This window comes from Ranitomeya variabilis, chromosome 4, assembly GCF_051348905.1.
Source record: "Ranitomeya variabilis isolate aRanVar5 chromosome 4, aRanVar5.hap1, whole genome shotgun sequence".
NCBI classification, from domain to species: Eukaryota; Metazoa; Chordata; class Amphibia; order Anura; family Dendrobatidae; genus Ranitomeya; species Ranitomeya variabilis.
The window spans coordinates 442,245,326-442,260,821 of record NC_135235.1 but is presented as its reverse complement, the minus strand read 5'-3'; positions in this window follow the sequence as shown (position 1 = coordinate 442,260,821).

Genomic DNA, 15,496 nt, shown 5'->3' with positions numbered 1-15,496 from the left:
TCTTCAGGACTCCTCTAGCCTGTGAACTGGGTGTTATTAAGGTTACATATCACATTTCTATATTTTAAAGACTGTCAACATTTATCAAACCTGGCCAAAAAGCAGGAAATGCATCAAACTAAAACTCCACACTGCTAAAAAATTGCTATTTTAATGGTCTCTCTGGACTTTGGAAACCTATTTGGGACTGGTAAGCTGAACATACACATGTGACAGCTATTGCCAATCACAGGCTTCACTAGTTATCCTATGGCCCATAAATATAGAGGTCATTGATTAGCTACATCTGTCAAGAGGGCATTGTTGGGACCCCATTGCTGTTGGGTACTTAGAGACCGGCAGGACAACCGGGACAGCAGCATGGGAATTTAAGGTAGAATTACAGGGTAAATAATAATTTTTGGCATTCCCTCCTTTGTGTCCATTTTTTAAAAATACTGTACAACCTAAATTGTACCTATATACCTATGCAAAGAACATCATCACTGCAGGCAACTTGCCAAAGACTGGTTGGATTTATGGAGCTACGGCATTAGAATGAGTTCTGAATCCAAAGATAAGTAATGACTTTTGGGTTTTCACTACTCTTTCGACATTTTTTGCCACAAATCCTGGAAAACCACTTAAAAATGTAACTTAGGTGCAGAATAATGGGTCAAACATATCAAATTTAATATCGCAATACTAATGGATGAGTAGAAAACTTGGCAACGTATACGTTTTAGATATACATGATTAGAAAGTACTCTTGACCTATAATGTACTTAGAAGATTAAAGAAGTAATACATGACACTGAAAATTGTTTATTACAACCCTAGTATTTTACGATATCACTAAAAATTACCATATCACTGATGATTTGGTCTAAAAGCCTAAATAATATTACATGATAACTCTTCATTTTTGGTCACTACTGTGGTTTAGTACAAGAAATGTACTACAATTACAGTCTACTCTTAGCTATTTTTCCTAAATTATGAGCAAACAGATTAAACACACCAAATAAAACAAATATATTAAATAATCAGCCTCCTCCATGACCCCTCTAGCTGTCCATTCCATCTCCAAGAGAGGTGTGTTTTATGCCATTTTAGCCAAAAAAAAGTTTCATCCATTTTCTCATAATTTAAGAAACCTTGATGTAATCTTTGTCTTCAGGACTCCTCTAGCCTGTGAACTGGGTGTTATTAAGGTTACATATCACATTTCTATATTTTAAAGACTGTCAACATTTATCAAACCTGGCCACAAAGCAGGAAATGCGTCAAACTAAAAACTCCACACTGCTAAAAAATTGCTATTTTAATGGTCTCTCTGGACTTTGGAAACCTATTTCGGACTGGTAAGCTGAACATACACATGTGACAGCTATTGCCAATCACAGGCTTCACCAGTTATCCTATGGCCCATAAATGTAGAGGTCATTGATTAGCTACATCTGTCAAGAGGGCATTGTTGAGACCCCATTGCTGTTGGGTACTTAGAGACCGGCAGGACTACCGGGCCAGCAGCAATGGAATTTAGGGTAGAATTACAAGGTAAGTAATAATTTTTGGCATTCCCTCCTTTGTGTCCATTTCTTAAAAATACTGTACAACCTAAATTGTACCTATATACCTATGCAAAGAACATCATCACTGCAGGCAACTCGCCAAAGACTGGTTGGATTAATGGAGCTGCGGCATTAGAATGAGTTCTGAATCCAAAAATAAGTAATGACTTTTGGTTTTTCACTACTCTTTCGACATTTTTTGACACAAATCCTGGAAAACCACTTAAAAATGTAACTTAGGTGCAGAATAATGGGTGAAACAAATCAAATTTAATATCACAATACTAATGGATGAGTAGAAAACTAGGCAACGTATACGTTTTAGATATACATGATTAGAAAGTAGTCTTGACCTATAATGTACTTAAAAGATTAAAGAACTAATACATGACACTGAAAATTGTTTATTACAACCCTATTATTTTACGATATCACTAAAAATTACCATATCACTGATGATTTGGTCTAAAAGCCTAAATAATATTACATGATCACTCTTCATTTTTGGTCACTACTGTGGTTTAGTACAAGAAATGTATTACAATTACAGTCTACTCTTAGCTATTTTTTCTAAATTATGAGCAAATAGATTAAACACACCTAGTAAAAAAAATATATTAAACAATCAGCCTCCTCCATGACCCCTCTAGCTGTCCATTCCATCTCCAAGAGAGGTGTGTTTTATGCCATTTTAGCCAAAAAAAAGTTTCATCCATTTTCTCATAATTTAAGAAACCTTGATGTAATCTTTGTCTTCAGGACTCCTCTAGCCTGTGAACTGGGTGTTATTAAGGTTACATATCACATTTCTATATTTTAAAGACTGTCAACATTTATCAAACCTGGCCACAAAGCAGGAAATGCGTCAAACTAAAAACTCCACACTGCTAAAAAATTGCTATTTTAATGGTCTCTCTGGACTTTGGAAACCTATTTCGGACTGGTAAGCTGAACATACACATGTGACAGCTATTGCCAATCACAGGCTTCACCAGTTATCCTATGGCCCATAAATGTAGAGGTCATTGATTAGCTACATCTGTCAAGAGGGCATTGTTGAGACCCCATTGCTGTTGGGTACTTAAAGACCGGCAGGACTACCGGGCCAGCAGCAATGGAATTTAGGGTAGAATTACAAGGTAAGTAATAATTTTTGGCATTCCCTCCTTTGTGTCCATTTCTTAAAAATACTGTACAACCTAAATTGTACCTATATACCTATGCAAAGAACATCATCACTGCAGGCAACTTGCCAAAGACTGGTTGGATTAATGGAGCTGCGGCATTAGAATGAGTTCTGAATCCAAAAATAAGTAATGACTTTTGGTTTTTCACTACTCTTTCGACATTTTTTGACACAAATCCTGGAAAACCACTTAAAAATGTAACTTAGGTGCAGAATAATGGGTGAAACATATCAAATTTAATATCACAATACTAATGGATGAGTAGAAAACTAGGCAACGTATACGTTTTAGATATACATGATTAGAAAGTAGTCTTGACCTATAATGTACTTAGAAGATTAAAGTAATACATGACACTGAAAATTGTTTATTACAACCCTATTATTTTACGATATCACTAAAAATTACCATATCACTGATGATTTGGTCTAAAAGCCTAAATAATATTACATGATCACTCTTCATTTTTGGTCACTACTGTGGTTTAGTACAAGAAATGTATTACAATTACAGTCTACTCTTAGCTATTTTTCCTAAATTATGAGCAAATAGATTAAACACACCTAGTAAAAAAAATATATTAAACAATCAGCCTCCTCCATGACCCCTCTAGCTGTCCATTCCATCTCCAAGAGAGGTGTTTTATGCCATTTTAGCCAAAAAAAAGTTTCATCCATTTTCTCATAATTTAAGAAACCTTGATGTAATCTTTGTCTTCAGGACTCCTCTAGCCTGTGAACTGGGTGTTATTAAGGTTACATATCACATTTCTATATTTTAAAGACTGTCAACATTTATCAAACCTGGCCACAAAGCAGGAAATGCGTCAAACTAAAAACTCCACACTGCTAAAAAATTGCTATTTTAATGGTCTCTCTGGACTTTGGAAACCTATTTTGGACTGGTAAGCTGAACATACACATGTGACAGCTATTGCCAATCACAGGCTTCACCAGTTATCCTATGGCCCATAAATGTAGAGGTCATTGATTAGCTACATCTGTCAAGAGGGCATTGTTGAGACCCCATTGCTGTTGGGTACTTAGAGACCGGCAGGACTACCGGGCCAGCAGCAATGGAATTTAGGGTAGAATTACAAGGTAAGTAATAATTTTTGGCATTCCCTCCTTTGTGTCCATTTCTTAAAAATACTGTACAACCTAAATTGTACCTATATACCTATGCAAAGAACATCATCACTGCAGGCAACTTGCCAAAGACTGGTTGGATTAATGGAGCTGCGGCATTAGAATGAGTTCTGAATCCAAAAATAAGTAATGACTTTTGGTTTTTCACTACTCTTTCGACATTTTTTGACACAAATCCTGGAAAACCACTTAAAAATGTAACTTAGGTGCAGAATAATGGGTGAAACATATCAAATTTAATATCACAATACTAATGGATGAGTAGAAAACTAGGCAACGTATACGTTTTAGATATACATGATTAGAAAGTAGTCTTGACCTATAATGTACTTAGAAGATTAAAGAAGTAATACATGACACTGAAAATTGTTTATTACAACCCTATTATTTTACAATATCACTAAAAATTACCATATCACTGATGATTTGGTCTAAAAGCCTAAATAATATTACATGATCACTCTTCATTTTTGGTCACTACTGTGGTTTAGTACAAGAAATGTATTACAATTACAGTCTACGCTTAGCTATTTTTCCTAAATTATGAGCAAATAGATTAAACACACCTAGTAAAAAAAATATATTAAACAATCAGCCTCCTCCATGACCCCTCTAGCTGTCCATTCCATCTCCAAGAGAGGTGTGTTTTATGCCATTTTAGCCAAAAAAAAGTTTCATCCATTTTCTCGTAATTTAAGAAACCTTGAATTGATGTAATCTTTGTCTTCAGGACTCCTCTAGCCTGTGAACTGGGTGTTATTAAGGTTACATATCACATTTCTATATTTTAAAGACTGTCAACATTTATCAAACCTGGCCAAAAAGCAGGAAATGCATCAAACTAAAACTCCACACTGCTAAAAAATTGCTATTTTAATGGTCTCTCTGGACTTTGGAAACCTATTTGGGACTGGTAAGCTGAACATACACATGTGACAGCTATTGCCAATCACAGGCTTCACTAGTTATCCTATGGCCCATAAATATAGAGGTCATTGATTAGCTACATCTGTCAAGAGGGCATTGTTGGGACCCCATTGCTGTTGGGTACTTAGAGACCGGCAGGACAACCGGGACAGCAGCATGGGAATTTAAGGTAGAATTACAGGGTAAATAATAATTTTTGGCATTCCCTCCTTTGTGTCCATTTTTTAAAAATACTGTACAACCTAAATTGTACCTATATACCTATGCAAAGAACATCATCACTGCAGGCAACTTGCCAAAGACTGGTTGGATTTATGGAGCTACGGCATTAGAATGAGTTCTGAATCCAAAGATAAGTAATGACTTTTGGGTTTTCACTACTCTTTCGACATTTTTTGCCACAAATCCTGGAAAACCACTTAAAAATGTAACTTAGGTGCAGAATAATGGGTCAAACATATCAAATTTAATATCGCAATACTAATGGATGAGTAGAAAACTTGGCAACGTATACGTTTTAGATATACATGATTAGAAAGTACTCTTGACCTATAATGTACTTAGAAGATTAAAGAAGTAATACATGACACTGAAAATTGTTTATTACAACCCTAGTATTTTACGATATCACTAAAAATTACCATATCACTGATGATTTGGTCTAAAAGCCTAAATAATATTACATGATAACTCTTCATTTTTGGTCACTACTGTGGTTTAGTACAAGTAATGTACTACAATTACAGTCTACTCTTAGCTATTTTTCCTAAATTATGAGCAAACAGATTAAACACACCAAATAAAACAAATATATTAAATAATCAGCCTCCTCCATGACCCCTCTAGCTGTCCATTCCATCTCCAAGAGAGGTGTGTTTTATGCCATTTTAGCCAAAAAAAAGTTTCATCCATTTTCTCATAATTTAAGAAACCTTGATGTAATCTTTGTCTTCAGGACTCCTCTAGCCTGTGAACTGGGTGTTATTAAGGTTACATATCACATTTCTATATTTTAAAGACTGTCAACATTTATCAAACCTGGCCACAAAGCAGGAAATGCGTCAAACTAAAAACTCCACACTGCTAAAAAATTGCTATTTTAATGGTCTCTCTGGACTTTGGAAACCTATTTCGGACTGGTAAGCTGAACATACACATGTGACAGCTATTGCCAATCACAGGCTTCACCAGTTATCCTATGGCCCATAAATGTAGAGGTCATTGATTAGCTACATCTGTCAAGAGGGCATTGTTGAGACCCCATTGCTGTTGGGTACTTAGAGACCGGCAGGACTACCGGGCCAGCAGCAATGGAATTTAGGGTAGAATTACAAGGTAAGTAATAATTTTTGGCATTCCCTCCTTTGTGTCCATTTCTTAAAAATACTGTACAACCTAAATTGTACCTATATACCTATGCAAAGAACATCATCACTGCAGGCAACTTGCCAAAGACTGGTTGGATTAATGGAGCTGCGGCATTAGAATGAGTTCTGAATCCAAAAATAAGTAATGACTTTTGGTTTTTCACTACTCTTTCGACATTTTTTGACACAAATCCTGGAAAACCACTTAAAAATGTAACTTAGGTGCAGAATAATGGGTGAAACATATCAAATTTAATATCACAATACTAATGGATGAGTAGAAAACTAGGCAACGTATACGTTTTAGATATACATGATTAGAAAGTAGTCTTGACCTATAATGTACTTAGAAGATTAAAGAAGTAATACATGACACTGAAAATTGTTTATTACAACCCTATTATTTTACGATATCACTAAAAATTACCATATCACTGATGATTTGGTCTAAAAGCCTAAATAATATTACATGATCACTCTTCATTTTTAGTCACTACTGTGGTTTAGTACAAGAAATGTATTACAATTACAGTCTACTCTTAGCTATTTTTCCTAAATTATGAGCAAATAGATTAAACACACCTAGTAAAAAAAATATATTAAACAATCAGCCTCCTCCATGACCCCTCTAGCTGTCCATTCCATCTCCAAGAGAGGTGTGTTTTATGCCATTTTAGCCAAAAAAAAGTTTCATCCATTTTCTCATAATTTAAGAAACCTTGATGTAATCTTTGTCTTCAGGACTCCTCTAGCCTGTGAACTGGGTGTTATTAAGGTTACATATCACATTTCTATATTTTAAAGACTGTCAACATTTATCAAACCTGGCCACAAAGCAGGAAATGCGTCAAACTAAAAACTCCACACTGCTAAAAAATTGCTATTTTAATGGTCTCTCTGGACTTTGGAAACCTATTTCGGACTGGTAAGCTGAACATACACATGTGACAGCTATTGCCAATCACAGGCTTCACCAGTTATCCTATGGCCCATAAATGTAGAGGTCATTGATTAGCTACATCTGTCAAGAGGGCATTGTTGAGACCCCATTGCTGTTGGGTACTTAGAGACCGGCAGGACTACCGGGCCAGCAGCAATGGAATTTAGGGTAGAATTACAAGGTAAGTAATAATTTTTGGCATTCCCTCCTTTGTGTCCATTTCTTAAAAATACTGTACAACCTAAATTGTACCTATATACCTATGCAAAGAACATCATCACTGCAGGCAACTTGCCAAAGACTGGTTGGATTAATGGAGCTGCGGCATTAGAATGAGTTCTGAATCCAAAAATAAGTAATGACTTTTGGTTTTTCACTACTCTTTCGACATTTTTTGACACAAATCCTGGAAAACCACTTAAAAATGTAACTTAGGTGCAGAATAATGGGTGAAACATATCAAATTTAATATCACAATACTAATGGATGAGTAGAAAACTAGGCAACGTATACGTTTTAGATATACATGATTAGAAAGTAGTCTTGACCTATAATGTACTTAGAAGATTAAAGAAGTAATACATGACACTGAAAATTGTTTATTACAACCCTATTATTTTACGATATCACTAAAAATTACCATATCACTGATGATTTGGTCTAAAAGCCTAAATAATATTACATGATCACTCTTCATTTTTGGTCACTACTGTGGTTTAGTACAAGAAATGTATTACAATTACAGTCTACTCTTAGCTATTTTTCCTAAATTATGAGCAAATAGATTAAACACACCTAGTAAAAAAAATATATTAAACAATCAGCCTCCTCCATGACCCCTCTAGCTGTCCATTCCATCTCCAAGAGAGGTGTGTTTTATGCCATTTTAGCCAAAAAAAAGTTTCATCCATTTTCTCATAATTTAAGAAACCTTGATGTAATCTTTGTCTTCAGGACTCCTCTAGCCTGTGAACTGGGTGTTATTAAGGTTACATATCACATTTCTATATTTTAAAGACTGTCAACATTTATCAAACCTGGCCACAAAGCAGGAAATGCGTCAAACTAAAAACTCCACACTGCTAAAAAATTGCTATTTTAATGGTCTCTCTGGACTTTGGAAACCTATTTCGGACTGGTAAGCTGAACATACACATGTGACAGCTATTGCCAATCACAGGCTTCACCAGTTATCCTATGGCCCATAAATGTAGAGGTCATTGATTAGCTACATCTGTCAAGAGGGCATTGTTGAGACCCCATTGCTGTTGGGTACTTAGAGACCGGCAGGACTACCGGGCCAGCAGCAATGGAATTTAGGGTAGAATTACAAGGTAAGTAATAATTTTTGGCATTCCCTCCTTTGTGTCCATTTCTTAAAAATACTGTACAACCTAAATTGTACCTATATACCTATGCAAAGAACATCATCACTGCAGGCAACTTGCCAAAGACTGGTTGGATTAATGGAGCTGCGGCATTAGAATGAGTTCTGAATCCAAAAATAAGTAATGACTTTTGGTTTTTCACTACTCTTTCGACATTTTTTGACACAAATCCTGGAAAACCACTTAAAAATGTAACTTAGGTGCAGAATAATGGGTGAAACATATCAAATTTAATATCACAATACTAATGGATGAGTAGAAAACTAGGCAACGTATACGTTTTAGATATACATGATTAGAAAGTAGTCTTGACCTATAATGTACTTAGAAGATTAAAGAAGTAATACATGACACTGAAAATTGTTTATTACAACCCTATTATTTTACGATATCACTAAAAATTACCATATCACTGATGATTTGGTCTAAAAGCCTAAATAATATTACATGATCACTCTTCATTTTTGGTCACTACTGTGGTTTAGTACAAGAAATGTATTACAATTACAGTCTACTCTTAGCTATTTTTCCTAAATTATGAGCAAATAGATTAAACACACCTAGTAAAAAAAATATATTAAACAATCAGCCTCCTCCATGACCCCTCTAGCTGTCCATTCCATCTCCAAGAGAGGTGTGTTTTATGCCATTTTAGCCAAAAAAAAGTTTCATCCATTTTCTCATAATTTAAGAAACCTTGAATTGATGTAATCTTTGTCTTCAGGACTCCTCTAGCGTGTTAACTGGGTGTTATTAAGGTTACATATCACATTTCTATATTTTAAAGACTGTCAACATTTATCAAACCTGGCCACAAAGCAGGAAATGCATCAAACTAAAAACTCCACACTGCTAAAAAATTGCTATTTTAATGGTCTCTCTGGACTTTGGAAACCTATTTGGGAATGGTAAGCTGAACATACACATGTGACAGCTATTGCCAATCACAGGCTTCACCAGTTATCCTATGGCCCATAAATGTAGAGGTCATTGATTAGCTACATCTGTCAAGAGGGCATTGTTGAGACCCCATTGCTGTTGGGTACTTAGAGACCGGCAGGACTACCGGGCCAGCAGCAATGGAATTTAGGGTAGAATTACAAGGTAAGTAATAATTTTTGGCATTCCCTCCTTTGTGTCCATTTTTTAAAAATACTGTACAACCTAAATTGTACCTATATACCTATGCAAAGAACATCATCACTGCAGGCAACTTGCCAAAGACTGGTTGGATTTATGGAGCTACGGCATTAGAATGAGTTCTGAATCCAAAGATAAGTAATGACTTTTGGGTTTTCACTACTCTTTCGACATTTTTTGCCACAAATCCTGGAAAACCACTTAAAAATGTAACTTAGGTGCAGAATAATGGGTCAAACATATCAAATTTAATATCGCAATACTAATGGATGAGTAGAAAACTTGGCAACGTATACGTTTTAGATATACATGATTAGAAAGTACTCTTGACCTATAATGTACTTAGAAGATTAAAGAAGTAATACATGACACTGAAAATTGTTTATTACAACCCTATTATTTTACGATATCACTAAAAATTACCATATCACTGATGATTTGGTCTAAAAGCCTAAATAATATTACATGATAACTCTTCATTTTTGGTCACTACTGTGGTTTAGTACAAGAAATGTACTACAATTACAGTCTACTCTTAGCTATTTTTCCTAAATTATGAGCAAACAGATTAAACACACCAAATAAAACAAATATATTAAATAATCAGCCTCCTCCATGACCCCTCTAGCTGTCCATTCCATCTCCAAGAGAGGTGTGTTTTATGCCATTTTAGCCAAAAAAAAGTTTCATCCATTTTCTCATAATTTAAGAAACCTTGATGTAATCTTTGTCTTCAGGACTCCTCTAGCCTGTGAACTGGGTGTTATTAAGGTTACATATCACATTTCTATATTTTAAAGACTGTCAACATTTATCAAACCTGGCCACAAAGCAGGAAATGCGTCAAACTAAAAACTCCACACTGCTAAAAAATTGCTATTTTAATGGTCTCTCTGGACTTTGGAAACCTATTTCGGACTGGTAAGCTGAACATACACATGTGACAGCTATTGCCAATCACAGGCTTCACCAGTTATCCTATGGCCCATAAATGTAGAGGTCATTGATTAGCTACATCTGTCAAGAGGGCATTGTTGAGACCCCATTGCTGTTGGGTACTTAGAGACCGGCAGGACTACCGGGCCAGCAGCAATGGAATTTAGGGTAGAATTACAAGGTAAGTAATAATTTTTGGCATTCCCTCCTTTGTGTCCATTTCTTAAAAATACTGTACAACCTAAATTGTACCTATATACCTATGCAAAGAACATCATCACTGCAGGCAACTTGCCAAAGACTGGTTGGATTAATGGAGCTGCGGCATTAGAATGAGTTCTGAATCCAAAAATAAGTAATGACTTTTGGTTTTTCACTACTCTTTCGACATTTTTTGACACAAATCCTGGAAAACCACTTAAAAATGTAACTTAGGTGCAGAATAATGGGTGAAACATATCAAATTTAATATCACAATACTAATGGATGAGTAGAAAACTAGGCAACGTATACGTTTTAGATATACATGATTAGAAAGTAGTCTTGACCTATAATGTACTTAGAAGATTAAAGAAGTAATACATGACACTGAAAATTGTTTATTACAACCCTATTATTTTACGATATCACTAAAAATTACCATATCACTGATGATTTGGTCTAAAAGCCTAAATAATATTACATGATCACTCTTCATTTTTGGTCACTACTGTGGTTTAGTACAAGAAATGTATTACAATTACAGTCTACTCTTAGCTATTTTTCCTAAATTATGAGCAAATAGATTAAACACACCTAGTAAAAAAAATATATTAAACAATCAGCCTCCTCCATGACCCCTCTAGCTGTCCATTCCATCTCCAAGAGAGGTGTGTTTTATGCCATTTTAGCCAAAAAAAAGTTTCATCCATTTTCTCATAATTTAAGAAACCTTGATGTAATCTTTGTCTTCAGGACTCCTCTAGCCTGTGAACTGGGTGTTATTAAGGTTACATATCACATTTCTATATTTTAAAGACTGTCAACATTTATCAAACCTGGCCACAAAGCAGGAAATGCGTCAAACTAAAAACTCCACACTGCTAAAAAATTGCTATTTTAATGGTCTCTCTGGACTTTGGAAACCTATTTTGGACTGGTAAGCTGAACATACACATGTGACAGCTATTGCCAATCACAGGCTTCACCAGTTATCCTATGGCCCATAAATGTAGAGGTCATTGATTAGCTACATCTGTCAAGAGGGCATTGTTGAGACCCCATTGCTGTTGGGTACTTAGAGACCGGCAGGACTACCGGGCCAGCAGCAATGGAATTTAGGGTAGAATTACAAGGTAAGTAATAATTTTTGGCATTCCCTCCTTTGTGTCCATTTCTTAAAAATACTGTACAACCTAAATTGTACCTATATACCTATGCAAAGAACATCATCACTGCAGGCAACTTGCCAAAGACTGGTTGGATTAATGGAGCTGCGGCATTAGAATGAGTTCTGAATCCAAAAATAAGTAATGACTTTTGGTTTTTCACTACTCTTTCGACATTTTTTGACACAAATCCTGGAAAACCACTTAAAAATGTAACTTAGGTGCAGAATAATGGGTGAAACATATCAAATTTAATATCACAATACTAATGGATGAGTAGAAAACTAGGCAACGTATACGTTTTAGATATACATGATTAGAAAGTAGTCTTGACCTATAATGTACTTAGAAGATTAAAGAAGTAATACATGACACTGAAAATTGTTTATTACAACCCTATTATTTTACGATATCACTAAAAATTACCATATCACTGATGATTTGGTCTAAAAGCCTAAATAATATTACATGATAACTCTTCATTTTTGGTCACTACTGTGGTTTAGTACAAGAAATGTATTACAATTACAGTCTACGCTTAGCTATTTTTCCTAAATTATGAGCAAATAGATTAAACACACCTAGTAAAAAAAATATATTAAACAATCAGCCTCCTCCATGACCCCTCTAGCTGTCCATTCCATCTCCAAGAGAGGTGTGTTTTATGCCATTTTAGCCAAAAAAAAGTTTCATCCATTTTCTCATAATTTAAGAAACCTTGAATTGATGTAATCTTTGTCTTCAGGACTCCTCTAGCGTGTTAACTGGGTGTTATTAAGGTTACATATCACATTTCTATATTTTAAAGACTGTCAACATTTATCAAACCTGGCCACAAAGCAGGAAATGCATCAAACTAAAAACTCCACACTGCTAAAAAATTGCTATTTTAATGGTCTCTCTGGACTTTGGAAACCTATTTGGGAATGGTAAGCTGAACATACACATGTGACAGCTATTGCCAATCACAGGCTTCACCAGTTATCCTATGGCCCATAAATGTAGAGGTCATTGATTAGCTACATCTGTCAAGAGGGCATTGTTGAGACCCCATTGCTGTTGGGTACTTAGAGACCGGCAGGACTACCGGGCCAGCAGCAATGGAATTTAGGGTAGAATTACAAGGTAAGTAATAATTTTTGGCATTCCCTCCTTTGTGTCCATTTTTTAAAAATACTGTACAACCTAAATTGTACCTATATACCTATGCAAAGAACATCATCACTGCAGGCAACTTGCCAAAGACTGGTTGGATTTATGGAGCTACGGCATTAGAATGAGTTCTGAATCCAAAGATAAGTAATGACTTTTGGGTTTTCACTACTCTTTCGACATTTTTTGCCACAAATCCTGGAAAACCACTTAAAAATGTAACTTAGGTGCAGAATAATGGGTCAAACATATCAAATTTAATATCGCAATACTAATGGATGAGTAGAAAACTTGGCAACGTATACGTTTTAGATATACATGATTAGAAAGTACTCTTGACCTATAATGTACTTAGAAGATTAAAGAAGTAATACATGACACTGAAAATTGTTTATTACAACCCTATTATTTTACGATATCACTAAAAATTACCATATCACTGATGATTTGGTCTAAAAGCCTAAATAATATTACATGATAACTCTTCATTTTTGGTCACTACTGTGGTTTAGTACAAGAAATGTACTACAATTACAGTCTACTCTTAGCTATTTTTCCTAAATTATGAGCAAACAGATTAAACACACCAAATAAAACAAATATATTAAATAATCAGCCTCCTCCATGACCCCTCTAGCTGTCCATTCCATCTCCAAGAGAGGTGTGTTTTATGCCATTTTAGCCAAAAAAAAGTTTCATCCATTTTCTCATAATTTAAGAAACCTTGATGTAATCTTTGTCTTCAGGACTCCTCTAGCCTGTGAACTGGGTGTTATTAAGGTTACATATCACATTTCTATATTTTAAAGACTGTCAACATTTATCAAACCTGGCCACAAAGCAGGAAATGCGTCAAACTAAAAACTCCACACTGCTAAAAAATTGCTATTTTAATGGTCTCTCTGGACTTTGGAAACCTATTTCGGACTGGTAAGCTGAACATACACATGTGACAGCTATTGCCAATCACAGGCTTCACCAGTTATCCTATGGCCCATAAATGTAGAGGTCATTGATTAGCTACATCTGTCAAGAGGGCATTGTTGAGACCCCATTGCTGTTGGGTACTTAGAGACCGGCAGGACTACCGGGCCAGCAGCAATGGAATTTAGGGTAGAATTACAGGGTAAGTAATAATTTTTGGCATTCCCTCCTTTGTGTCCATTTTTTTAAAATACTGTACAACCTAAATTGTACCTATATACCTATGCAAAGAACATCAACACTGCAGGCAACTTGCCAAAGACTGGTTGGATTAATGGAGCTGCGGCATTAGAATGAGTTCTGAATCCAAAAATAAGTAATGACTTTTGGTTTTTCACTACTCTTTCGACATTTTTTGACACAAATCCTGGAAAACCACTTAAAAATGTAACTTAGGTGCAGAATAATGGGTGAAACATATCAAATTTAATATCACAATACTAATGGATGAGTAGAAAACTTGGCAACGTATACGTTTTAGATATACATGATTAGAAAGTACTCTTGACCTATAATGTACTTAGAAGATTAAAGAAGTAATACATGATACTGAAAATTGTTTATTACAACCCTATTATTTTACGATATCACTAAAAATTACCATATCACTGATGATTTGGTCTAAAAGCCTAAATAATATTACATGATAACTCTTCATTTTTGGTCACTACTGTGGTTTAGTACAAGAAATGTATTACAATTACAGTCTACTCTTAGCTATTTTTCCTAAATTATGAGCAAACAGATTAAACACACCTAGTAAAAAAAATATATTAAACAATCAGCCTCCTCCATGACCCCTCTAGCTGTCCATTCCATCTCCAAGAGAGGTGTGTTTTATGCCATTTTAGCCAAAAAAAAGTTTCATCCATTTTCTCATAATTTAAGAAACCTTGAATTGATGTAATCTTTGTCTTCAGGACTCCTCTAGCGTGTGAACTGGGTGTTATTAAGGTTACATATCACATTTCTATATTTTAAAGACTGTCAACATTTATCAAACCTGGCCACAAAGCAGGAAATGCATCAAACTAAAAACTCCACACTGCTAAAAAATTGCTATTTTAATGGTCTCTCTGGACTTTGGAAACCTATTTGGGAATGGTAAGCTGAACATACACATGTGACAGCTATTGCCAATCACAGGCTTCACCAGTTATCCTATGGCCCATAAATGTAGAGGTCATTGATTAGCTACATCTGTCAAGAGGGCATTGTTGAGACCCCATTGCTGTTGGGTACTTAGAGACCGGCAGGACTACCGGGCCAGCAGCAATGGAATTTAGGGTAGAATTACAAGGTAAGTAATAATTTTTGGCATTCCCTCCTTTGTGTCCATTTTTTAAAAATACTGTACAACCTAAATTGTACCTATATACCTATGCAAAGAACATCATCACTGCAGGC